The sequence below is a fragment of the Lygodium microphyllum genome, chromosome 12, assembly GCF_053477565.2.
Source record: "Lygodium microphyllum isolate KBCC chromosome 12, Lygodium_microphyllum_v1.1.10, whole genome shotgun sequence".
NCBI classification, from domain to species: Eukaryota; Viridiplantae; Streptophyta; class Polypodiopsida; order Schizaeales; family Lygodiaceae; genus Lygodium; species Lygodium microphyllum.
The window spans coordinates 95118338-95124337 of NC_141146.1; the positions used below are offsets into that span (position 1 = coordinate 95118338).

Below are 6000 nucleotides of genomic sequence, written 5' to 3' on the forward strand. Positions count from 1 at the left end.
TCTCCCTACAAGGGACAATGTAACAAATCAAGACTTCTTCAACAAATCATTACCCATCATCAATAGCCCTAGAGATATTTTGTCTCGAACTGGAGTTGAGCTTTCATGATTGTATCATTCTTTGCTCAAGGGGACCATGTTTTAACTTTTACCCCTCAACTCATTGTGCTTTTGTTTTTGTGTGGCCCCAAACTCATTCAATATATCCTTCCCCTACTTGTGGCTAAGAGGGGTGTTGATAGTCCATATCCAATCCATGCTGTAGGCAATTTGCATCGCATTCTAAGTGCCCACACGTTTGCCTTAAGTCACATAAGTTTGATCTAAAAGTTCACCTATTTTTCCCTCATCGTCATAGCAACCAATTGTACCATCACTACCTGTTTATAAGTCACTTTGTTGTACAACCTTCACTATTTTGCACCACAGCCATGAAGCCTTGCTCATACTTACATGTCCACCACATATTTGCCATGTGTCACGCCAATTTGATCTAAAAGTTATCCCATTTCCCCTCATGATCATGCCGTTCAATTTCACCTTTGGTGCCTAACTATGGGCCATCTCAATTGTACGTACTTCAATATTTTATACCACAACCTAGAAGCCTTGCTCATCCCTACCATTTTCTTGTGTTTATTCTCCCTTCATTGTTCACCCTTCCTTTGTAGAATTGTTTCTATCTAGCATGTTTAGGCCAATCCAAGGCTCATCAAATTATCTAAGAACACCATAAATTTTAAGGATCTCTATCAAATTTAAAACCCTTAATATGGGTACAAATAAAATCTCTTCTAAAACACATCTCTAAAAAGATCTCATTCTAAAGGCCATGGACTTTGGAGCTTTCCATGTAGAAGTGATTATCCCTTTGTGCCAAGACCAAGAATTCAAGGACAACCTTATGATGTGCCCAAAGGACAAGACAAGAGTAAGAAGCAACAACATGTACATTGTCACAATAAACTAGCCAATCACATGACAAAATTGGTTGGACTATTTTGGACACCTAAGGCAACCACTTATCGTTTTCAAGGATCATCACACTTTAACAAGGAATAACTTGTTTGTTGATTGCCAACAGACCTATAAGTGAAATAAAAATGGAACGAGTGGACAAATCTCTGCCTATCTCAGATATGAGAGCCTCATTATAATGTGTACAACTGCTCAATGTGCAGGCTCCTAAGCTGCCACAACTCTCATAGACCTCTGAAAGATTCATGTCACACTGTAGGTAATAGTAACCATGCTGAAAAATAGGGTTTACAGTTGTAACAAACATTGTTAGTATACAATAACATGCTCGCTCTCCAGGGGCATGGGCACTCCATCCAGATTAGCACGTAATGCATAATGACAACAAGACCTAGAAGGAAAAACTGATTGGCTTGTGTGAAAAATGGTGGACCAAAATGCTTCGATTTAATAAACGACGGCACTATAGCTGTTAGACTCTGAGACGAGATGTAACAGAACACCGTGTGAATCTGATGAGTTAAAATACAGTAAAAACACACCATTTATAGTTTCAATGACAAGCTACACGAGGAATGCAAGAGAGAAAAAGTTGCTAGGGTTTGAGACCTGGAAGACAGTAAGGGCAACAAACTGCTCGAGCTTGAGGGTGAGCTGATGCCAAGAGCTTCCGCTCATAGAGATCCGCCAACGAAGTGTACCATTCGGCGAGCTCTGGCTGAGCGGCCCTCTGACTCTCCAGATACTTCAACGCTGCAATAGCCAATAGCTCTGCTCAGGGAGCGCGTGACGACGTAGTCCTCAAGGGGGGAACGCTCTTCCTGTTCTTCCAAGGAAGTTGTGAAGACAGTGCCTTTCCTCCTAAATACATATATATTTACAAACCCACCTTCGCTAACAAATTATATACACACGTTGTCATGTTGTCACGCATATACCTATACATATATATATATATATATATATATATACATATATATATTATGTGACACATGTTCCAATACCAACACATCACATCTCTCCTTCGAGGGAAAAGGATGTGGCATGTCATTGGCTTCATCCCCTTGCATCTATCTGTCTTGTTGTTAGTGCTCAGTGAGGAATTCAACATCTTCATCATTGGCCTTTTGTAGAGTTGATTCAAGGTTTGAGTTGTCAAACGAAGCTTTATTTGTTATAATAGCTATGGCTTCAACCTAAGCTTGTGCTCCTTGTTTTGTATGATCGATTTGGCTATTGTTGTAGTACACCTTTATCCTATTTTTGTAGGTTCTTGTTACTTAACTATTTTTGTCTCTTTGAACTTTGAATGCGATGACCCTCCTAATTATAATATATGAATCAACCCAATGGTGCATCATGAGGGCTTCACTAATGTCTTTCCATTGATGGGGAAGTAAATGTTGAGTTTTTGTTGTTCTAAATAATAGATAGGTTTATCATTGGTCACAATGTTTCTTTTGTTATTTTGTGCCTTGGTGCATTCACTCATAAATTTATGTGTGTACCACGTGGGTTCAATATAAGAAAAATTTGTGGTGTGTAGTAAAGCATGTCTTGTGATTGGTAGTTTAGGAGGGAATTGGGGGTCTCAACCAAGCTTGAATGGGCTTACTTGTGTAGATGCCCTCAATGTTGTATTGTATGCATACAGTATATACCGCAATTGGATGTCCTATGTTTTATGGTTGTTTAAGACTTCACTTGTGGATTGAGTTCCTTGATTTGATAAAATTGTTTTGGGGCATATGTGTCTATGCATGACTTCCATCAAGAATTGTGCTCTAACATCAACGTTGTTGTCTGGGATAGCTTTTGCTTCACATCCTTGAGCTAGATATTCAATCAACACCCCTAATGGAGTCATAAGATACCCACACCTAGATAGGCTGGAGGAGGTAACCTTTAATAGTCACTCAAACACCTTTCCCAAGTAAAACTCTTCGAACTTCATAGTATTCATGGACTTAGCTTGTCAAGCAACTTCTAAGTCTACATCACAAAAAAATGACAAGATCTCAAGCCAAAAGGACCAACCTAAAAGACCTTATATAGACGCCCTAAGTAATACTTGTCTAAGAAGGTTCATTGTTTACTTATTGAGGCTCATCACACCCTTTTGTAAAATAATTTAGGTCACTTTTGTAAATTAACAATACCCTTCTGTAAAAATCATGTATATGAAATATAAAAACCGATTCTGTGAATAAATTTATACATCTTAAAATATTTCCTTTTGTGAATGTATATATGTAAGCTTATCTTTTTTTATCTTAAAATATTTCATTTTGTGAATGTATATATGTAAGCTTATCTTTTTTTATATTCCCCTTTTTTGAACTCACATTATACACATTTTTGTACACAGTGATAGACCCGAGCCATTAAGCCTCCAACCTCCCCCTCTCACAACTCTGATGTGACGAGGATTAGATCTTCGTCTAGTTATATTTTATTTTTAAAGAAAAAAGAAGAGGGAAGAAAAGAAAGAAAGAAACAAGAAAAGAAAAGAAAAGCAAAGAAAAGAAAAAAGGAAAGCAAACGAATAAGAGATCACCCGAAGGAAATCACAGGGAAAGCAACCGAATGATCTCGTTACATATAGGCCACAGTCACTACACCTAGGGGTCCTTAAGTTAGGAATGTACGGTGGCTTCATTCAACTGGATCCGTAACCCCTTGGTCCATTTTAATTCCCCACATCATGCCTAGGGCACATCAAGGATAGGACATACCTAGGGAGATCGCCCTCGCCAATGGTTAGACATGTCTCCTTAAGCAACACTCACCGCACCCCCTTAGGCAAGGACTGGGTCCTTAAGTGTAGACACACCCCCCGACAGTGCACCTTCTTTTCTTTACAGGTAACTCCAAACAATGCAAGCCACCAACTTTGGAGGCCCCATCATTATCAACTCAGATGACCACCTATCAAATCACCAGATCTTTATCAGCTCAAATCTGCAAGTGCCATGGGACTGCACTTGTCTAGGAGGGGGTAATGTTACAAGACATGTCACGGACACGGACTAAGAAGAAGCAGAGGAAGACCAAGGAAGCCCAATTCAAAAAGTGAATGAAGAAGCTCATTCTGCCAAGGTAGGAAAAGTGGAGAAGGCAAGATTTAAAAAAATGTGGGAAAGCACTGAATATTCTAGCAAGGCTCTCTCAAAGATGAAGGAGACCCTCTCAAAGACGAAGGAGGCCCTCTCAAGGATCAAGGAGGCTCTCTCAAGGATGAAGGATACTTTCTCAAGGTTCAACGAGAACCTACAAGGGCTCTCGCAAGGAAAGTGTGGGGTGCAATGTAATTCATTTTATAAGAGTGCCAGTCTCCCTCCTGTACAAGTTGTAAAGTCTAAATGGACATAGGTGAAAGGATAAGGCAACTAGAAGGGAATAGGGAAAGAGGACCTTGGCAAGATGCCCGGTCATGTAAAAAAGGGGATGGGTGCCCAAGGGATTTAGGGCTTATATATAAACCTAAAAAGTGAATGGGGAGCTCATTCTTTGGTGTGTGGCAAAAGTGGTCTATCTTCTTCTCGTATTCTCTCCTTCTTGCCTTGCTTGTGTGTGCTCGAGAGAGGGAGTGAGGGAGTGAGTGTGTGAAGGTAAGGGATCTTGGAGAAGAAACTCTCTATCATCTACTCTCTTCTTCTTCTTCTTCTCTTATCTTCTCTTGTCTCGTGCATGGTGTTGGGGGTAAAGGCGCCTCTACCTAACCGCCCGTGTATTACTACACTGACAGTCACCGCCACTGCACACTGTAGGTGGCGGGCGCCCGTCACCGCCACTTTATTCTTTATTCTTTTAGTGACAATTTGAATAAAGGAAGGCCCGGTCACACATTGTGATTGTTGGAGTTCCCATTTCTAGTCTCTCCCTTTCTTGCTCTTGCTCTCCCGCCATAGCTCTCGAGTCCAACCTTCGATCCGTCGCTCCCTTTCAAGTGGTATCAAAGCTTTGCTTTCCGACTCTTGAGCTTGGTTCTTCGCATTCTCAGCATCCCATCGACTCCCTACTTGCATTGGGTCTCCTTCCCGGCAGCCATATCTGACTCCTTCGAGCTTCCGTCACTCCCCGGCTTCCCTAGCACCTTCCTGGCATTATTGGGCACCTTCAGGGCATTACATCAGAGGTATTTGATCATTTTCTTCAGGGTTTACTTCAGTTCTCAAGTCTAACAGGCTGTAAACAAGTTGTGGGCAGCCATAGCTCATACCTCTCAGAGCTTCCTTCACTTGGATCTTGCTTCCAGTCTATCAAGGCTTGCTAAGGCTTGGTGTAGGCCTTCTTTGGCCCTCATTTGTGTCCCCTTTGGGCCCCATTGTTGACACGTGGGACCGCAAACCCCCCCAGCCAGCTCACGTTTTTTTTGCGCCTGTTTCAAAATTTGGCCCAAAAATCATTCTTTTTGTTATATCTCGGGCATTCAGAACCCAATTCAGTCAAGGTAAGAGTCTAAGTTGTGATTTTGGCATGCTCCGAACGCGATGGTGATGCCGGATTTGCCAAATTCTGATGATAGAATTTTTTGCAACAGATTTCAGATTTGAGACAGCATGTATTTGTATGCCTATGCTTGTTTGGGCATGACTACATAACCGGTTTGATGCCTATTACATCCCGATTGATTGGGGGATTGAAGCTACATGTAATGCTATGGTTTTGGCCTGATTTTGGGGCTGGAAATACACAATTTATAACAGTAAATGCATGTTGAATACTCTTGGGCTGAAGCTATCTTTCATGCTTTGACATATGCCTATTGGTTCCGGATGTATGTCTTGGGTTATGCTATGATGTATTGATCATCGAGGGATGACTTTGAGCTTGTCATTGAATCCGGATGCTTTTGGAAGCTTGAGCTTATTTCAGCCCACACTTATTGACATTGGTAAATGCTTTGACAGTGATGCTTCTTGGGTTTATGCATACTTGTTGCCTACGGCTTGATGCTCATGTCCGATTGATTACTCTATGCATACGTTGATCTTGAGTGCTCATTGAAGCTCCACCTTG

The 6000-nt window shown here is 41.2% G+C and overlaps 1 protein-coding gene across 2 annotated transcripts in view; it reads right to left on the bottom strand.

The window, feature by feature from the left end:
* The window catches only part of LOC148028055 (pentatricopeptide repeat-containing protein At2g13600-like), a 28377-nt gene extending 26508 nt beyond the window's left edge, over positions 1–1869 (bottom strand). For both annotated transcript variants that reach the window (XM_087689751.1, XM_087689750.1), the window contains exon 1: positions 1588–1869. The gene's annotated coding sequence lies outside the window, so the exon portion shown is untranslated. The remainder of the gene's footprint in view (positions 1–1587) is intronic.
* Between the last annotated feature and the right edge of the window lie 4131 nt (positions 1870–6000).